At 40.1% G+C, this 22188-nt stretch overlaps 1 protein-coding gene across 1 annotated transcript in view; it reads left to right on the forward strand.

Annotated features, from left to right (window-relative positions):
• The window catches only part of LOC121284485 (nectin-3-like), a 316102-nt gene that overhangs the window by 55830 nt on the left and 238084 nt on the right, over positions 1–22188 (forward strand). The gene's annotated exons all lie outside the window — the stretch shown is intronic.

The raw sequence follows: 22188 nt of genomic DNA on the forward strand, positions 1-22188 counted from the left end.
TCTCTTTTGCATCCTCTATTCCCTTCACCCCACCATAAGAAATTGTGTATTTAGGCCCTAAACTCTGGGAGTCTTCCCTTTAAACCTCACTACCTCTCTCCTTTAAGGTCCCTCTGAAAATCTACCCTTCTTAAGACCTATCCTTTTAGCCACCTGTCATAATGTCTACTCCTTTGGTTTGGTTTAAGCTTTTGTCTGATTACTTTCCTGTGAAATGACAGCTGGATAGACAAAGTTAAATGAATGGGTTAGATCAAGATAGAAGTCATGGAATCAAAAGGGGTTGCTAAGTACAGTTAGAGACAGAAAGGTGGCCAAGTACATTGGAAACTATAACCCTATAGCCATGCTCTGGCAACAACTGAAAGAGAAAGTGAGGATAAAAACAGAATCGAAAAAAGGAAAATCCGATGGGTGGATAACATTGCGATGTGGACTGAGGAAGGCTTGAAAAAAGCCAATGAAGTCGCAGGACGAGGCCAATGGCCCCACTAAGGCTGTGGTGAAAACGAACAATCGAAGTGCCTTGGGATGTAGTCCAGTGTTAAAGACGCAATATTAATGCATGATTTTGTTTTTTAGCTGATTAACATCAAATATACAGAAAATAATTAATTATATGTTGTATTTCATTGTACAAGTACCCATGTGAAGGCTTTCACAAAGACTCCACAAAGAAACAGCTTTCACAATCAGTATCCCAGTCTAATACTGATTTCAGACTATGAGTGTTCATATTTTGTCAGCCACAGCAATCTGGCCCACAAAACTCAAATACCTTTTTCTTTTTGTACTTTTTATTTAACTGATTGGTCCTGCTTGAATTTTGCGCCTGGGGGTTCGGAAAAAAATATTTCTTAGTACTGGTTCCTCATGGTGAACATTGCTTTTAGTTTAGAGCACTTGTATTAGTTTCCTCAAGAAGGGAGCAATAGATTATTAATGTCCTGTGTAAGTTCAGTATCAGTACATAAAGACATTCCAAGTTTAAATGATTACCTGTAAAATGCTTTCAGAAAATGCCATGTTCTGAAATTGATTGTCTATTAAATAAAAATTAAATTTCAATCATTGTATTAGTTTTAAAATTCAAAGTCATAAATAGAGCATTTGATGTAAGCTGCTCTTAATATTGCTAATAAATAATATAATGGACAGAATGACCAATTAGCTTGTGCAGTGCTTTGCTTTTCAGTAATTAAATGGGTAAGTTCAAATCTAAAGGATTTGGATTGAGCCCAAGTATTAACAAAATTAGATCTGAGTTGAACACAGCTTTGGCGACCATTGTAATGAAAGTATCTTTTGCTGTGTAGTTCAAATTGAAATAACTGCTGGTAACATAAAGTTGGCTTCTCTTGGTAGCAACCTGTGTGCAATCTCACAATAATTTTCTGCTCATGACAACAGTTGTCAATTGCTAGAATCATACAGCACAGAAAAGCCATTTGGCCTATCTTATCTGTGTGATAGCTCTTTGAAAGCTTTATCCAATTGAGAAATTTGAAATTGCAGCAGCAATAACGTTCTTTTGCAAAAGAAATGCAGAGACAGCTAGTAGTGAATGTTGTAGAGTAGAATTTTAACATGGTAAATTTAAATCCCTGGAAATTCTAAGTACAAGATTTGATGGTATACGCACTCCAGTGCCACACACTGTCTAAAGTGTTGTTGAATTGTTGGGAAATTTTGTCAAAATACAGTGTTTACTTTATTTAACTTTCTTTGTTCATCAATGGGATGTGGATGTTGCTGGTCCACAGGAGCGCTGATTCATCATCTGAGGGAAGGTAGCAAGTAGTGATCAGAGGACTTATGAAGAAGAGTCATTTTGGACTCGAAACATTAATTCTGTTTCTCTCCTCACAGTTGCTGCTGCCAGACTGGCTGAGTTTTTCTAGCACTTAATGATTTTATTTCAGATCTCCAGCATCTGCAGTGTTTTGTTTTTATTTTAGTCATCAGAGGGAGGTTTCCTTATGTGGTTGAAAGGAATTTGACTTGATACCATGGATCTGGAGCCTGAAGTACTAAAAATATGCCACTGTGCCACCACCTCTAATGACTATATCCACAGATTATAATGAAGGAGTCTGGGATGTTACCGAAAAGTTACGATTCTCTGAATACAACTACGTTAGGATGTTGCTTGACTAGTCAATGGGACAATTCCCTAATTTTAGTATTAGTACCCTGATGTTACTGAAGAGGGCATTTCAAGGTCGACTGAGTTGGGTATGTTTTGGTCATGCCTAGGCTAGTGCTAAGTGATCCATCTAATTTTTATTTTCCTTTTATTTTTGTAGGTGTTTAACATAAGTGAGTGAAGGCCATTTCAGATGGCACTTAAGGGTCAACCACGTTTCTGTGGATCTGTAGTCACTTAGGCCAGACTGGATAAGGATGGCAGATTTCCTTCCCTATAGGGCATGAACAAACCAATGTGATATCTTTGCAGCTCAAAACACTGAGCAGCATGGAGTCTAGTACCTAAGTGAAAACTGGTTTAATCAAGTTTAAGTTCTCTACATACATACATACAAAAATGGCCACAAGAGGGTGCTATAACACTCCTCCCTCCTTAATGAAAAATTTATGCAATGTTAGAGTGTTAGAGTTCTATACAACTTATATATATTTATTGTTTTTCATTTATTTACAAATCAAATTTAACCACCAGTTTCCTATTCCTAAGAGGACACCCCCTTCCTTGTCCAAACTTTAGGAGCTTGGGAAAGGACCTTGACCATCTTGGCCTGAGTCTGAGGAGAAGTTTTCTGCAAAAAAGACTGATTTTTGTCCTTGAATTGAATTTTCCACTTCAAACATGCCTGCCTGACTCGAATCTGAACTGACTTCAGGCATGACTTGTGTTGGAGTAACAATTGGAATATAGGAACAGGAGTAGGCCATTCAGCCTGTCAAGCCTGCTCCACCATTCAGTACGATCATGGCTGATCATCCACTCTACTTGTATCCAACCATACAATTCATCAGACTTATTCAATTCTTCCCAGCTTCATCCTTTTTTTATGAACCTCTGAAGGTAAAGCATGATCTTATGTACAACCTTACCTTTCCGCTACCAAATATGTGTGAGAACCACATAGTTTCACGACTCTTCCTGGTAGCCACTTCAACAACTTATGCTGATGATTTTACACCTTAATCTTTTCATTCAACTTCAGACTTCTTTCTCTCCCTCTACCCCTATCATGACTCTTTCTTCTTGATTGTTCTCTTCTGCTGAGGGTATTAAATGTAACTTCAACAGTGAAAACCACATTCTAGACTGTCTGCTAAGAAACAACAGTTTTCTGGCACTCTGCCGGTGGTGGTGTGAGGCGTGTTACAATAAATAAATGGAAAATTTGGCAGCTTGTGATTCAATGACAACTGATGTTTCTTCCAATTTGTATCTAGCACTTTCACAACAAGAGCATGTTTAACAATTTGTGCTTTGTGCTCTGCTGCCCAATTTGAAGCAGGATAATACAGTGGAACCCTAGTGTGTTTTACCTTGTTCATGCTCATGAATTGTGTGAACTCTTCTGAACAAAACTGAGATCTGTTGTCAGATACAATTTTCTCTGTGATCCAAGAAGCAGCATGCTATTTGTTGTTTGATTCATCAGAAACCCCTCAACCCACTTTGAATGGCTATCAATCACCATGAATACCTGTATCGTGTCTGAGAAATTGCATTTATGTTTTTCATTGTTTTTGCTTTTGGGTACTGGTTTAAAAAAATGGACATCTGACCTTCCTTGTATCAGCATGGTGTTTTAATTCCTGTAAAATATAATCTCTCTATGTAGTACATACAGCACAAAAATCTGTGGAACGGAGAGTTTTTTAACCTGCAAACTATTACTTGTCCCAAAAATTTGGTTGTTTTTAGATTTGATTTGTTTGTAAAGTAAATTGCTGTTAGTCAAATTCTTGTTTCTTTTGAAAATAAGGACATTGAGGTTACAGAGTAATTCAGTCAGTTTTAGTATGTTATCAGTCTGGATTGGAAGCAAATTTATGTTAGTGATTTATCTTTTCTGTGTTATGTAAAGATTTGTGAAATAAATTTGGCTTGTTTCAGTCTAGTTCCTAATAAAAACAAGATAGCATCAAATGCTTTGTTTGAGAAGGTTACCCAATAGCAGGCCACTTGAGCAATCAGGTATGCCTGGATTTCTATGCACCACAATGGCAACCCATGTTATTTCTTACATAAAAAAAATTAAAAAGTGAAGAAAAATGACATCTTATTTGTGGCAGAAAGATACTGTCAGGTTGATTTGAAACAGAGAAAGTGAAATATTAGATAAAATTAACATAATGATAGAGGAAGTATTAAAGGGTTTAACACCTTTGAAAGTGGATAAATCCCCAGGCCTGGATTAAATGTTTTCTACATTGTTATGGAAAGCAAGGGAAGAAATAGCAAACAATCTGACCATCATTTCCCTCTCTGGCAACAGGCATGATGCCAGAGGGCTGGAGAACAGCTAATGTTATACCGTTGTTTAAGAAGGAAAGAAGGGAAGATCAACTAATTGCAGCACAGTCAGCCTAACCTCAGTGGTGGGAAAATTATTGGAAAAAAAGTCTGAGGAACAGGATAAATCTTCAATAGAAAGATGTTAATTGATCAAAGGCAGCCAACACAGATTTGTTATGGAAAACCATGTCTGATTAATATGATTGAATTTTTCAAGAAGATAACAAAGAGTTTTGATAAGGGTAGTGAATTTGATGCAGTCTATATGGATTTTAGCAAGGCTTTTGTTGAGGCCCCATGTGACAGACTGGCCATAAAGTAAAAGCCCCGAGATCTAAGCAAGTGGCAGTTGGATCCAAAATTGGTTCCGAGGGAGGTAGCAAAGAATAACGATTAATGAGTTCAATTGTGACTGGAAAGATATTTCCACTGGGGTCCTGCAGAGCTTGGCATTAGGCTCCTTGCTTTTTGTGTATATATTAATGTTTTGATCTTGAATGGAAGGCAATGATTAAAAACTTTGCAAATTGAGCGTATGGTTGATAACGAAGAAGGAAGCTGTAGACTGAAGGAAGATATCAATGGGCTTGTCAGGCGGCCCAAACAGTGGAATTCAATCTGGAGAATTGTGTGGCAGTACATTTGGGGAAGACTAACAAGGCAAGGAAATACATAAGAAATGGTAGGACTCTGAGAGGTGTAGAGGAACATAGAGACCTTGGAGTGCATGTCCATAGATCTCTGAAGGTGCCTGGACAAGTAGATAAGGTGGTCAAGAAGACATTTGGGATATTTTTAATAACCAAGGCATATAATATAAAACAAAAACACCTGGAAAAACTCAGCAGGTCTGGCAGCATCTGCGGAGAGGAGCACAGTTAACGTTTCGAGTCCATATGTTCTGTTGAAGATCATACGGACTCGAAACATTCACTGTGCTCCTCTCCGCAGATGCTGCCAGACCTGCTGAGTTTTTCCAGGTATTTTTGTTTTTGTTTTGGATTTCCAGCATCCGCAGGTTTTTGCTTTTATCATAGAATATGAAAGCTGGGAGGTTTTGCTGGAACAGTATAAAACATGTGTTAGGTCACAGTTGGAGTACCTCATGCAATGCTAGTCACCTCTCTATAGGAAAGATGTGATTGCACTGGAGAGAGTACAGAGGAGATTTCCAAGGATGTTGCTGGACTGAAGAATTTTAGTTATGAGGAAAGATTGGATAGGCTAAGGTTTTCCTCTTTGGAACAGAGGAGGCTGAGGGTGGACCTAATTGAAGAGTATAAAATTGAGGGGTCGAGATAGTGGATAGGAAGGCTCTAATCCCTTTGATTGAAAGGTGCATAACCAGGGTGCATAGATTTAGGGTAAGAGACAGGAAGTTGAGGGGATTCGAGGATAAGCTTTTTCACTCAAAGTTTGGTGGGGATCTGGAACTCCTTTCCAGAAAGAGTAATAGAAGCAGGAGCCCTGATAACATTTAAAAATTACTTGGATATGCACATGAAGCGCCATAATCGGCAAGGCCACGGACTAAAAGCTGGAAAGTAGGATGAGGCCGGATGGCTACTTTTGTTGGCTGGCGTGGACGTGTTTGGCTGAATGGCTTCCTTTGGTTTTGTAAATTTCTATGAAGAGGTGACCATATCTTTCTAGATGATGAGAGATTTTGATGGATGGATAGGAAAAAAAATATTCCTCCCACAATAAGCAGAGGTTATAGATTTGAAATCATTGGAGAAAGTTTTTCTCACAATTGATGTGTTCTGGAAAGCTCCACCTGAAAAGGTAGTTGAATCTAATTCCATACTTGGGGATGGAGAAATTACAATTGGCCTCCTCATTTCGAATATATATTAAGTGTGTGTGTGTGTAAAATATAGATATACATATATTTTATATATATGCTGCCTCTTAGTGACATTTGAAAACTTCACTTCCCACATGTACACTGATGATACTTAGCTCCGTGCCTCTTGGCCACCCAATAGCGCCTAATTTGTCATGCTGCCTATCTGACATCCAGTACTGGATGGGCAGACATTTCCTCCTGACTAAATATTGGGGAGACTGAAGCTATTGTCTCCACTAGAACTGATCCCTTTACCAGCAAGTCCATCCTTCTCCCTGACTACTGAGGCTGAACAAATCCCACATCTCCATTACCAAAACTGCCTATTTGCACTTCTATTTCTGCCCTTGCCTCAGCCCACCTACTGCTGAAACCCTCATCCATGTCTTTATTACCTCTAGACTCGACTGTTATAATGCTCTCGTGACCGACCTCCCATCTTTCAGACACCATAAACTTGAACATCCAAAGCTCTGCTGCCCCTGTCCTAACTTGAATAACCCCAGTCATCCATCACCCCTATATTGGACATGCCTTGATTTAAAAATTCTCTCCTTGATTTCAAATCCCTTCAGAGCTCATTGCTCCCCATCTGTAATCTCCTCCAGCCTTACAACCCTCTGAAATGTCTGCACTTATCTAGGTCTGGCCTCTTGAACATCCCTGACTTTAATCACTCCTCCATTCAAGGCCCTTAATTCCCTCTGTAGACCCTCCCTTAAAACTTACAAATTCCCATGCCCTCATCTCTTGTGGCTCAGCGTCACATTTTCTTTGCTTAAAGTTTCTGTGAAGTGCAATTATTTTGCTGATGTTTGAGGGGATTCTGATCCAGCAGTGATTAGCCGGATTGGATTTGTCCTGCTTCTTATGGAGAGGACAGACTTGGGCAATGTCCACAATGTCGGGTAGATGTCAGTGTTGTAGTTGCAGTGGAACAAATTGACTAGAGTGCTGCTAGTCTGGAGCACAAGTCTTCAGTACTATAGCTGGGATGTTATCAGTGTCCATGATGTATTCAGTACTTTAAGCCATTTGTTGGTTGACATCATGTGCAGTGAATCAAATTGTCTGAAGACTGGCATTTGTGATACTGAAGATTTCAAGATGGGTTATCCACTCAGCACAAGATGATCCTTTCATCCCAGAAATCGTTCGAGTAAACCTCTGAACTGCTAATGCAATTAGGTCTTTGTTAAATAAGGAGATCAAAACTGTATACAATACTCTAGATGTGGTCTCACCAATGCCCTTTGCAATAGCAAAACTCCCCTACTTCAATATTCCATACTGCTTGCAATAAACAGCAATATTCCATATACCTTCCTAATAAATTGCTGTACCTGCACTAACTTGTTGTGATTCATGTACCAGGACAACCAGATCCCTCTGTATTCCAGAGTTCTGCAATCTCTCCCATTTAAATAATATGCTGCTTTCTGCTCAATGGCCAAGTTCACATTTTCCCATGTTATACCCACTTACCAAATTTTTGTCTACTCACTTAACCTATCTACATCTCCTTGCAGATTCCTTATGTCCTATTCAGAATTTACTCTCCTACTTATCTTTGTGTTATCAGCAAATTTTGCAACCATGCAATCGGTCCCTTCATCCAAGTCACTAATATTGATTGTAGATAGTTGAGGCCCCAGGTCTGATCCCTGTGGCACTCAACTGGTTGCAACTTGCTAATCTGAAAATTACCCATTTATCCCTACTCTCTGCTTCCTCTTAGGATGGATAGAGAATCGGTTAGCTAATATATTACCACCTGTACCATGAGCTCTTATTTTGTGTAGTAACCTTTGATGTGGCACCTTATCAAATGCCTTCTGGAAATCCTAGTACAACATGTCTACAGGCTCCCTTTTATCCACAACACATATTACTCCTTCAAAGAACTCTAATAAATTGATTAAACGTGATTTCACTTTCATAATACCATGCTGACTCTATCCTATTACCTTGAATTTTTCTAAGTGCCCAGCTATAACTTGCTGAATGATTGATTCTAACATCTTCCCACGACAGACGTCAAGCTAAATGGCCTATAGCTTCCTGTTTTCTACCTCCCTCCCATGCTGAATAGAGGATTTATATTTGTTCCTTTCCAGTCTGATGGAACCTTTCCAGAATTGAACAAATTCTGGAAAATTAACACCACCCATCTACTACCTCATTAGCCACCATTTTTAAAACCCTAGGATGGAGTCATCAGGATCCAGAGATTTGTCAGTCTGCAGCTTTATCAGTTTGCTCAGTACTACTTCCCTAGTGATTGTAATTTCACCAAGTTCCTCTTTCCCCTCCACCTCCTGATTTACAGTGATGACTGTAATGTTTTTTGTATCCTCTATAGTGAAGACAGATGCAAAATATTTGTTCATTTCATTCGCCATTTCCTTATTATCTACCAGTAACTCCCCATTCTTACTCTCTCGCGGACCAGCACTCATTTTACTTACACTTTTCCCATTTAAATACCTGCATAAACTTTTGCTATCCATTTTTACATTTCCAGTTAGCTTCCTCTCATACTCTTAATTTATTTCTCCTAATTAACCTTTTAGTGATTCTTTACTGTCCTTTATATTCTGACCAATCATCTGATCTTCCATTCATCTTTGCGCAGTTGTATGCTTTTTCCTTAAGTTTGATGCTTTCCCTAACTACTTTAGTTAATCACGGATAGTGGGCCCTCCGCTTAGAATTTTTCTTTATGGTAGAAATGTACTTATTCTGAATATTCTAAAATATCCCCTTAAATGCCTGCTATGCTTCCCTAATGTCCTACCCCCTAGCCTAATATCCCAGTTCACTTCAGCTAGCTCAGCTTTCATGCATACATAGATGCCCTTATTTAAGATTAAAATACTAGTCGTAGACCCACTGTTCTTCCTTTGAAACAGGCTGTAAAATTCAATCATATTGTGGTTGCTGCTATCTAGGGCTGCCTTTACTCTGAGGTCATTAATTAATCATGTCACATTACACAATACCAAGTCCAATATAACCTCCTCTCTGGTTGGTTCCAGAATGTGTTGCTCTTAAGAAACTATCTCAAAAGCCTTCTAAGAACTCTTCATCCAGGCTGCTACTGCCAATCTGATTTTTCTGGTTTATATGTAGATTAAAGTCACTCATGGCTATTGCCATCCCTTTATCACAAGTACCCAATATTTCTTCTTATATACTTTGTCCTACATTTTGGTTACTGTTAGGGAGCCTGTGGAACCCTCCCACTTGTGACTTCTTTCCCCTTCTATCTCCATCCAAACCTACATCCTTATCTCCTGAATCTCTCTAAATATTGCACAAATGTCATCATTGATCAACAGTGCTACCCCTCCCACCTTTACCTAGCTTCTTGTTCTCCTTGAATGTTTTATAGCCTTCAATATTCAAGACCCACTCCTTGTCATCCTGCTGCCATGTCTTCATCATGGCTATCAGATCATATTTATTTACTTCAGTGTGCACTATCAATTCATTTACTTTTTTATGGATGCTACACAAATTCAGATACATACCCTTTAGTTTTGTATTTTTGTTATCTTTGTAGTATCTAGTCATGATCCTTGGTGCATTCTTATGTTTTTTCTTTCTGTCCTTCCTGTCATTCTCTGAACCACATTTTCTATATTGCTATTTTCCTCTCTTACCTTGTCTTTACTCTTTGATATACCACATCTTTCCACATTTGATCCCTTGCCCCCCAGTCTTCAGTTTAAAACCCTCTCTACTTCTCTAGTTATGTGGTTAACGAGAACACTGGTCCCAGCACGGTTCAGGTGTAGACCATCCCAATGGTACAGCCCCCACTTTCTCCAGTATTGTTGCCAGTGCCCCACAAACCAGAACCCACTTCTCCCACACCAGTCATTGAGCCATGTATTCATCTCTCTAATTTTATGTACTCTATGCAAATTTGCATTTGGCTCAGGTAATTATCCAGAGGTTATAACTTTTGAGGTTCTGCTATTCAATTTATGCTCTGTATGCAAAACCTCTTTCCTAGTTCTACCTATGTCATTGGCACTTACATGGACCACGACAACTGGTTCCTCCCCCTCCCACTGCAATTTCCTCTTCAGCCCTGGGCACATGTCCTGAACCTTGGCACTGGGCTGGCAATACAGCTGCCTGGACTCTTACTCTTGGCTGCAGAGAACAGTGTCAATCCCCCTCACTATACCATCCCCTACTACCACTACATTCCTGTTTTCTCCCGCCACTTAATGGCTTTCTGTACTATGGTGCCATGGTCAATTTGCTCATCCACTCTGCAGCCCCAGTTCTCACCCAAACAAGCTGAGAGAACCTCAAACTTATTGGACAATTGCAAAGGCTCACACTCCTGTACTCCTGCCCTCTGGGTCCCCTTACTTGCCTCACTCACAGTCACAACCTCCTGTCCCTGGCCACTGACCAAATCAGTAGATCCTATCCTAAGTGGTGTGACTGCCTCCTGGTACAAAGCATCCAGGTAACTTTTCCCCTCCCTGATGTGTTCCAGAGTCTGCAGCTCAGCCTCAACTCAATGACTCTGAATGACTCGAAGTTCCTCAACCCACAGATGCTTACTACAGACGCGTTTGCCCTGGATCACATTGGCATTCAAGAGCTCCCACATGCTGCAGCCTTGACACATCACCTGTCCTGCCATCCTTATTTTGTTTTAATTAATTACTTAATTATATTATTCACTTATTTATGTTGCTTTTTTATATACTTCATTAACTTGTATACTATTTTAAATTTTAGGACTGGAATAGACCTTACCTGCTTAGCAGATACTCACTACCAGCTAGCTGCTTTCCCTGTAGTAGAGTAAGAATCAATGCCTACAGGGTATTTCTAGCCAGCTTTCCCTGATATTCTAATTTCTCCCTCATTTTTATTTAGTATTCTTTGCTGGCTTTTAAATCCTGTCCAATCTTCTGACCTACCTTTAATCCTTGCAGTATTGTACATTTTTTCTTTCAATTTGATATTAACCATGTTTCCTTAGTTAGCCACGGATATTGCATCCTTCTCCTAGAGTCTTTCATCACTGAGTATTCTGAAATATCTCCTTAAATGTCTGCCACTGAAACTCTACTGACCTACCCTTAACTTAATTTCCCAATTCACTTTAGCCAGCTTTGTATTCATTTCAGTTTAAAACACCAGTCTTTGACCTGCTCTTCTCTCCTTCAAACTGAACGCGAAATTCAATTGTGTTATGATCGCTGCTACTTTGAAGCTCCTTTACTATGAGGTCATTAATTAATCTCTTTTTGTTCCACTTTACCAGGTCTAGAATAGCCAGATCTCTGGTTGGCTGTGAAACGTGCTGCTCTAAGAAATTGTCCCAAAAGTGCTCTATAAACTTATTTTCCAGGGTACCTTTGCCAATCTGATTCATCCAATCTGTATGTAGATTAAAAGCACCCATGATTATTGCAATACTTTTCATTCAAGCCCCCAATATTTATTGCTGTATGCCCCGTACTACATTGTAGTCCCTGTTAGTAGTTCCTATAAACCACAAGTGACTTATAATTGCCATTCTTATCTCTACCCAAACTTATTCTGCATTTTGACCTTTGGGAACTAAGGTCATCTCTCACTATTGTACTAATGTCGTCCTTAATTAACAGAACTATCCCACCACCTTTTCCTAGCTTCCTGTCCTTCTAAAATGTAAAGCATCCTTGGATGTTCATTGCCCCAGCCTTGGTCATCTTGTAGCCTTGCCTCTGTAATGGCTGTCAGGTCATACAGATTTATTTCTATTTGTACTATCAATTCATTTATTCTGTTACAAATCTACATGCATTCAAATTTTTAGTTCTGTCTTTTTACTTTTATTGCAAATTCTGGCCTGATCTTATGGTGCACTCTTAAGTTTGTACGTTCTGGCCTTTCCTGCCATGGTCTGATTATCATTACCCTAGACAGAGAGAGCGGATTTGCGTGAGATGGGCAGTGGGAGATGAAAACCGCCGGCAGAAAGGGAGGCATAGCACACGGAGAGCGGACCGGCGTGAGAGGGGAAGTGGGGGCAGGAGATAAAAACCGACGGCAGAGAGCTCCTTCAGCTTGTTTCTACCTGTCAGAGCTGCAGTGTGACTTCAAAGAAAAACAGGTAGGTGATTGGTGGGTATCTCTTCCCTATCTCTTTTGATTGGCCAAGTGGCTTAAATCAGGAGACGTTATTACAGCTGAAGAGTGCAGTTAAAAAATTTGCTTTTAAAGTATTTAATATCCAAATTAATTAACTAAATAGAGTAGAGATGGCTGGGCAGACGGTGTGTAGCAGCTGCAGTATGTGGGGGCTAGTGGACGTGGTGCAATTCACGGTGATCCCATCAGCAGCAAATGTTGGCTGCTCAAGGAACTTCAGCTAAGAGTTGATGAGCTGGAGTGTGAGCTGCAGACACAGCAACACATCGGGGAGGGGGAGAGTTACCTGGACACTGGTTTCAGGAGACAGTTACATCCCTTAGCTTAATTACATCAAATTTTGGCAGTGGTCAGGGACAGGAGGGTACGACTGCGAATGAGGCAGATGTGGGAGGGACCAGGATTTAACTTTGGAGGAGCCTTAACCAGTGCGCTTGTCCAATAGATATGAGGTTCTTGCTCCCGGTGTGGACGAGGGCATAGACTGCAGGGGGATGAGCGAACTGACCGCAGCACCGTGGTACAGAGTGCCATTGAAGTGGGGGAAGAAAAGAGAAATGTATTAGTAATAGGGGATGGCATAGTTAATAGATATTGTTCTCCACTGCAAAGACAGAGAGTCCCAAAGGCAGTGTTGCTTACCTGGTGCCAAAGTTAAGGACATCTCTTCTGGGCTGGAGAGGAACTTGGAGTGGGAGGGGAAGGATCAAGTTGTCGTGGTCCATGTAGGTACCAGCAACATAGGTAGGACCAGGAAAGAGGTTCTGCTGATGGACCACGAGCAGCTCAGGGCTAAATTAAAAAAACAGAACCAAAAGGCAACAATTTCTGGATTACTACCAGAGCCATGTGCAAATTGGCGTTGGGTAAATAAGATTAGAGAGGCAACTGCATGGCTCATATTGGTGTGCAAGAAATGGGTTCTGATTCATGGGGCACTGGCATCAGTACCGGGAATGGAGAGAGCTGTTCAATTGGGACGGGCTTCATTTGAACGTGCTGAGACCAGTGCCCTGGCGAATCGTATAAGTAGGGTTGTAGATGGGACTTTAAACTAGTTAGTGTGGGGGAGGGTTCAATTGAAGGAAAGTTTTAAAAAATCATGAAGAAATGAGAGAGCAGAGGTGCAGTGTTGTGAAGAGGTGAACGATTAGCAAAGTGTGACAGGAAGGGGCAAGAAATATAAGCAGAAGAGTGCAGCAGAAATTAGAACCAGAATGAGTAATAATGGTAAAAATTCAAAGCTAAAAGCTCTTTATCTGAATGTACACAACATTTGTAACAAGATAGATGAGTTGACGGCACAAATAGAAATAAATGAATATAATTTGATAGCTATTACAGAGACATGGTTGCAGGGTGACCAAGAGTGAGAACTCCAATATTCAAGGGTATTCGACATTCCAGAAAAATAGGCAAAAAGGAAAAAGAGGTGGGGTAGCTTTGTTATTAAAGGAAGGTATCAGTGCGGTGGTGAGTAGTGATATAGGTGCAATAGATCGTGATGTGGAATCAGTTTGGGTGGAAATAAGGAATAGCAAGGGGAAGAAGTCACTGGTGGGAGCCGTTTATAGGCTCCTGAAGAGCTGTCTCACTAAGACAAAGGATAAATTGGAAAATAATGGAGGTGTGTAAGAAGGGCGCTACAATTGTCATAGGTGATTTTAATCTACATATTGACTGGACAAATCAGATTTGCAGGGGTAGCATGGAAGAGTAATTTGTAGTGTGCATCAAGATTGTTTCTTAGAGCAATACTTTGCAGAACCTACCCAGGAACAGGCTATTTTAGATCTAGTAATGTGCAATGAGGTGGGATTAATAAGAGATATCGTAGTTAAGGATCCTCTAGGCGGTAACGATCACAACATGGCAGAATTTCAAATTCAGTTTAAGGGCGAGCAACTCGGTTCTCAAGCCAGTGCCACAACTTGAATAAGTGTAATTGCAAAGGTATGAAGATAAAGCTGTTTAAAGTGGGCTGGGAAAATAGAAAATAGGGGAAGGTCAGTGGATGAGCAGCGGCAGACATTTAAGCAGATAATTCATAACGCTCAGCAAAAATTTATCCCAGTCAAAAAGGACTCAATGAGAAGGATGAACCACCCATGGGTAACAAAGGTGGTCAAGGAGAGTATCCAATCAAAAATTAGTGGTAGGCCAGAGGATTAGGATTTTTTTTTTTAGGAACCAGCAGTGGGTGATGAAAAAGCTAATAAAGAAGCAGAAATTTGATTATGAAAGTAAAATGGTAAAAAATATAAAAACAAACAGCAAGAGCTACTATATAAAAAGAGAGTGGCTAAAGTGAGCATGGGACCCTTGAAGGATGCGACTGGAGAATTGATAACAGGGAACAAGGAAATGACCGATAATTCAAAACAATATTTTACATTGGTCTTCACAGTGGAGGACACTATAAACACCCCAAAGATATCAGATAAGCAAGGAGCTAATGGGAGGAAAGATCTTGTGACAGTCTCTATAATGAGGGACAAAGTATTTGACAAACTAATGGGACTAAAGTCAGACAATTCACCGGCACCTGATGGCCTGCATCCAAGGGTTTTAAAGGAAGTGGCTGCAGATATAGTGGAGGCTTTGGTTGAAATATTCCAGAACTCACTGGATTCCGGGAGGTCCCAGAGGATTTGAAAACTGCTAACGTGTCACCCCTGTTCAAGAATGGGGGGAGACAAAAAGCAGGAAACTATAGGCCAGTCAACCTAACACCTGTGGTTGGGAAAATGCTAGAGTCCATTATTAAGGAAGAAATAGGACATTTAGAAAATTTTAATGCAATTAAACATGGTCAACATGGTTTTGTGAAAGGGAAATCATTTTTGACAAATTTGCTAGAGTTATTTGAGGATATAACAAGTGGAGTTGATAAAGGGGAACCGGTAGATGTGTATTTGGATTTCCAGAAGACATTCGATAAGGTGCCACATAAAAGATTATTGCACAAGATAGCAGCTCACAGTATTGGGGGTAATGTATTAGCATGGATTGAGGATTGGTTAACACACAGAAGGTAGAGAGGTGGGATTAATGGGTCTTTTTCAGGTTGGAAAGACGTAACAAGTGCAGTGCCACAAGGATCAGTCCAAGGGCCTCAATTATTTACTATCTATTAATGACTTGGAGGAGGGGGAAAAGTGTAATGTATCCAGATTTGCTGATTATACAAAAATAGGTGGGAGGGCATGTTGTAATGAGGGCATAAGGAATCTGCAAGGGGATATAAATAGGTTGAGTGAGTGAGCAAAAACTTGGCAGTTGGAGTTTAATATTGGAAAGTGTGCGGTCATGGTAAGAAGAGTCAAAAGGCAGGCAATCATTTAAATGGAAGGAGACTCCAAAAAAGTGCAGCATGGAGGGATGTGGGTGTTCTTGTGCATGAAACATAAAAAGTTAGCATGCAGGTGCAACAAGTAATTAAGAAGGCAAATGGAATTTTGGGCTGTGTTGCCAGGGGGTTGGAGTTTAAAAATAGGGAAGTCTTGTTAAAACTGTACAGGGTGTTGGTGAGGCCGCATCTGGAGTACTGTGTACGGTTTTGGCCCCGTATTTAGGAAAGGACATACTGGCATTGGAGGTAGTGGGAAAGAAATTCACTAGGCTCATTCCTGGGATGAAGGAGTTGACTTATCAAAAATGATTAAACAGGTTAGGCCCTTATTAGAGTTTAGAAGAATGAGGGGTGATCTTATTGAAACGTACAAGATTCTGAGGGAGCTTGATGGTAGATCTTGAGAAGATGTCCCCACTAGTGGGGAATTTTGAATTCGGGGCCAAAGTTACAGAATAAGGGGACACTGATTTTAAACTGAGATGCGAAGGAATTTCTTCTCTGAGGGTAGTGAATGTCTGGAATTCTCTATCCCAGAGAGTTGTGGAGGCTAGATCACAGAGTATTTAAAGAGGAGGTAGAAAGATTTTTGAAACATTGGAGAGTTGAGGGCTATGAGGTAATGGCACAAAAGAGGAGTTAAGGCCTGGCGCAGATCGGCCTTGATCTTTTTGAATAGTGGGCTTGAGGGGATGAATGACCTACTCCTGTTTCTTATGTTCTTACTGCTTTCTTTTCTTGCCCTCTCTCTACAATTCACCACACCTTCCCTCACTTGATCCCTATTTAATTTAAAGCCCTATCTACTGCTCTAGTTATATGACTCGCAAGAACACTGGCCCTACTACGGTTCAGGTGAAGACCTTCCCAATGATGCAGCTCCCACTTTCCCCAGTACTAGTGCCAGTGCCCCATGAATTGAAACCCATTTCTCTCACACCAATCTTTGAGCTACACATTTAACTCTAATCTTATTTACCCTTCACCAATTTGTTCGTGGTTTAGGCAATAATCCATAGATTATTACCTTCCAGTTTCTGCTTTTTAATTTGGCCCCCAGCCCCTCATAACCCTTAAGCAGAACCTGTTATTTTGTCCTATATACAGTAAACATTGTGTTAACTGGCACTCTATCAACTGGAATTCTCTCTAACCGGAATTTCTGATGTTTCCCTAATGTGAATTGTCCCTTTACCAACCGGGAGCAATTATAAAATTATCTGAAACCCATACCTGTGTACTTTAAAACATAAATTAAGGCATAAAATAATAATGTACTGTTGAAGGTTACGCGTTAAAAGAATACCTGGTTGTTCTTTTCTTCCTGAGTACTTGCGTATTAATTCATGCTGCAAGCAATGCGCTGTATTCCATTGGTAAATGGAACTGTCCGTTAACCAGCATTTTCGATTAACCAGTACCACCCATTCCTCACATATGCTGGATAATAAAGATTTTACTGTATGCTGTTCATACCTATGTGGATCATGAGAACTGGATCCACCCCCTTCCTATTGCAAGTTCCTCTCCAGTGCCAAGCAAATGTCCCGAACTAGGCAGGCAACACAGCCTTCTGGATTCTTGCTCTCAGCTACAGAGAACTGTGTCTACCCCCTGCCTATACTGTCTCTATTCCACTGCATTTCTGTTTACAGCCCCTGCTTGAATGGCTTCCTGCATCGTGGTGCCATGGTCTGTTCGCTCATCCTCCCTGCAGCCCCTGTCCTTTTGCTTGGATCATACTGGCGTTCACCAGCACGCATGTACTGTAGCTGCAACACGTCATCTGCCCAGCCGCTTTTATTCTGTTTTAGCTAATTAAATAGTTTCTTAGTTAAATTTTAATTAATGCCTCGTTGTCTTGTGCTTATATTCTTATTTCAATTAATGTTTTACTTGGCTCTATTGAAATTCCCTAAGGTTGCTAAGATAAATAGAAAATACTCATCAACCAATCACCTATCCATGACCCTGTGACTTTGCATCTCGATTTTACATTTAGAAGTGGGCTCTGAACCTACAGACCGGCCCCTGCTCCTTATATACCCGGCTCTACTTTTCCTGGAACTCACTCACTCTCTGCACTGTTTATATCTGCTCTGCCCTTGCTGGAACTCTCACATGCACTCTTTGCCCTCTTAATTCCTTTTTCACTTCCTTGAGACCTTTGGAGTAAAGCATTTATATCCTTGGAGATGGAAGCTCATATTCCATGCGCTAATAAAATAAAATTCTTCTTGGTTTTCTCCTGAATTAAGAGCTTGACATTTATCATCAGCTTTGCTTCCTGCCTCATTTTCATCTCTTGGTCATCAAGGGAGCTGAAGAAGCTAAGTTGGGTGACTTGACATAACTTGAAAATCCTCGTTACTTGTGACCATCAACAGAGGGGGAAAGAAATGAGCTGCTGATTGCTGTTTTTAAGTGATTGGTGCTCATAGCTGGATCTCTTCTTTGTATGATTGTCCATTGTTTTGAAAGGCATTGGCAGTTTTTATAACAATTCAGAGCCAAGTCAATGTGGCAGACCAGATCAAGTGTTTACATAACCTGTAAGAGAAAGGGAAAGCAACACTGATGGGTCTTCAATAAAAGCAGAAAGTGCTAGAAAATCTCAGCAGGTCTCATCTGTGGAGAGAGAAACAGAGTTAACGTTTCGAGTTCACTATGACCCCTTGGAACTGAAAGATATAGGAATTATGTTAAAAGCAAAATACTGTGGATGCTGGAAATCTGAAACAAAAACAAAAATAGCTGGAAAAACTCAGCAGGTCTGCACAGATGCTGTCAGACCTGCTGAGTTGTTCCAGTTAGGAATTATGTTATGCTATTTGAAAAAGTGGAGAGGGACAGGTGGAAAACAAGGCAAAGGGAGTGGTAATGATAGTATTAAAAGCACAAAGTGTTGTTCCAGAGTATGTGCAAATAGCAGGTCAAAGGTCAGTGCTGTCTGAAAGCAGAAACTAGAGAACAAGATACATTCTGGCACTTGGGCAGAAGCTGTTGGACGCAGTGTTGAGTCCAGAAGGCTGTAAAGTGCCTAATCGGATAATGAGGTGCTGTTCCTTCAGCTTGCATTGGGCTTCACTGGAATATTGTAGCAGACCGAGGACAGAAACGTAAGCACGAGAGCAGGATGGTGAATTCAAATGGCAAGCGACTGGAAGGTCGTGGTCCTGCTTGTGGACAGAGAGAAGGTATTCTGCGACGTGGTCGCCTAATCTGCTTTGGTCTCTCCAGTGCAGAGGAGACTGCATTGTGAGCAGCGAATACAGTAGACTAAATTGAAAGAAGTACCAGTAAATCGCTGCTTCACCTGGAAGGAATGTTGAAGCCTTGGACGGTGAGGAGGGAAAAAGGCAGGTGTTACCCTACCTGCGATTGCGTGAGAGGGGGATGAGGTGTTGGGGATGATAGAGGAGTGGACCAGGGTGTCATGGAGGGAATGGACCCTCTGCTCTGATTGGTCTTAACGCAGCATTGACCATCCACTGAAGTGAAGATTGAATCCTGGAGAGTGAACCTGCACTGATTGTAAATAAATGTTGCACCTGGTGTTTGGAGTGTAGATTTTGCTAGGCATTTCACTTATTGACAAATAAAATTTGATATCTTTAAATGTATAATTATTGAAGCAGGAATCATTTACTGAAATAAATAGAAGAACTCCTTTTGACATGTTGTGCTGATACTGCATAGTTCATTAGTTCAGTACTTGTACATCATTGATTAACGCTTCCATGTTTACAAAATACATTCTTAAATTAAACTTATTTAACCTTCAATTATGGTGTTTCACATATCACAGGTGAATTTAGCCCTGAGTATGCAAATTCCTTTGGGAATTCTTTACATATTGGAAAGGCTTCCTGTGTACACTGGGGACATGCTCATCTATAAATACTGGATTCTGTGACCTCTTGTCAGCTCTTTTGTCTCCTATTGTCTTGCATATGTTATCTATTCTAAAAGTGCTGTAGTTCATGGGTTGATGGTTTGCCTTAAAATACTTTGCTCATCACCAGGTTACCGTGTAAGCTGTGTAAACTAAAGAACATTGGATCAGTGGAAAAACTTACAGGAAGGTAAGAGGAAGGCAATGGTGATCTTTCTTCCTCCTCCTTTTGGGTGTGTGCCTTTTGTTGATTGCTTAACATATCTATGCAGCTTTCACTACAAAAATGTATTCTCCAACTGCAATTTCTTTGAAGATGCATTTGTCCAGAAGGATATTGGCCTTCTGGGCCCTGGTAAGATTTTGAAGTTTCTTGTAAGAATATTAGTGTTCACTCCGGGATTGCATTTTTCCCTGATGTGATTATCCAGTAACGATTTAGCAGTGGGAAGTCTGGTGGTCTTCTATCCATTCTTACAATTTCCAAGGCCCCCCCACCACCACCTTCTTCTTTGTTTAATCTACATATCTATCTGGAATATTATTGTCATGGACTGAGGAAATGCTTTGGTTTATTATTATTTATTATTTTATTTTCCACAACTGGCAAACTTTTGTAATTGCCACCAATTAAATCTTCATTTTCTAAAAGGACTTATTTTTCAATATTAGGAAAAGTCCTCTGAGTTTTTTTTTCTTTAGTGTTTTATAGCTGCAAAATTCATGTTTGCTATTTCAGGAATAACATTTTGCTGAGGATTGAGCTGGCTTCACTTACTTAATAACATCCTCCTTTTCAAAATAAATTGTTGAATTTTCCCAGTGTTTGACTTGCTATTTGTCTTTGTCAATAAACTTTTTAATGGTACAACACTTGCTCCAAATTCAGTATGAAGAATTATACGAGCAGCCCATTAACAAGATCAATCTAGATTTGCCTAGTTGTTGAAACATCACTGAATTAAGGCCTATACGGGAGGAACTCACTCACTTTTACTACCCAACAAATAGAGCATTAGTATTGTAAGTCCTTGTAAGTCAAATCAAAGCATTAATATAGTCGGGGAGCTGGTATCAGAATCTTATTGATCTCTTTCAACGTTGTTATTCTGTTTTGCATATTAGACACTCATGGCCTTGCAATGCACTCTACAGATCAACCTGCAAAACTTTTTGTGGCTTTGTTGGTAAAGGCAGCATGTAGCTGAATTGTGTACACCAGATTGTCCCAGGTTTCATCCATGGTCTGTGTTGAATTAGCTGATTTCAAGTTGGCTTGGCAGTAGGGCAGAAAATTGGTCTCTGTGCTCCTGGCTGAGGAAGGGGAAAATCAGCTTAGGTTGTCACTCTTAATTAATATCCAGTGACTATAGTGGCAAGAACATGTAAATGACTGTTGGAAGACATTTGGCTCTCTATGGTTAATTAACCATGGCAATATTCATACTCATTCTTTTAGATCCTGTGTGAAGATTGCCAACTTGGATGAAATTGTACTGGAAGCATGAACTGTATACCAGCTGAAATCAATACTTTAACACCAACAACTTATATAATGAATTTAATGTAATAAAACATCCCAAGGCACTTCACAGGAGCATTGTAAGACAAAGTAAGACCAAAGCACAAAAGGAAATAGAAACAGGAAATGCTGGAAAAGCTCAGCAGGTCTGGCAGCATCTGTGGAGAGAGAAACAAAGTTAATGTTTTGAGCCCATATGACTCCTCTTCAGAATTAAAGAGAAGTAGAAATATGATGGATTTCATTCCGTTTAAGAGCAGGTGGAACAAAATAGGAGGTCAGGGATAAGTGGGAGCTGAGGAGAAATTTGACAAGGATGTCAGGGACACAGGACAAAGGGAGTGTTAATGATAGCATTAAAGACTAAAGAAGGTGCTGCTAGTGGCATAAAGGTAAGATAGCAGAATGTATTAATAGCAGAACAAGGGTCAGTGCTCCGTGAAAGCACAACTTAAAAACAAGTGACAAATGGCCCTGTGAGTGGGGAGCGGGGATGGTGGTTGGGGAAAAAGGATTAAAAATATTTAAATGGACAGGGTGAAATTGGTAGTCAGTTTTAACCACGTTAAGGGTCGTTATGTTTGGTGACCTACTGTGTAACAACTGTTATCAGGATCGTCGAAGAGTGAAAGTGAATTTCTAACTGTTCCTCTTTATCTCCCTTTTGAAGTAGAGCACCTTTCATCCTTTTGATAGCATTTACATTCAGATTGTTACAATGGGATATGGTTGAAGTTTGGTTCATACTTTTTGCATGGTGTCCTGAATATCTCGGACATTTCTGTGATGAATGTTACATAACGTAAGGTAAGTTACAATGCAGTTTTTGTAAACTTGTCATTGAAAACATTCTTTTACTGTTTTCTGTTATTATGAGGTTATCGAAGAATTAAATAAGGCTTTG

This window comes from Carcharodon carcharias, chromosome 11 (assembly GCF_017639515.1).
Source record: "Carcharodon carcharias isolate sCarCar2 chromosome 11, sCarCar2.pri, whole genome shotgun sequence".
In the NCBI taxonomy this organism is placed as follows: Eukaryota; Metazoa; Chordata; class Chondrichthyes; order Lamniformes; family Lamnidae; genus Carcharodon; species Carcharodon carcharias.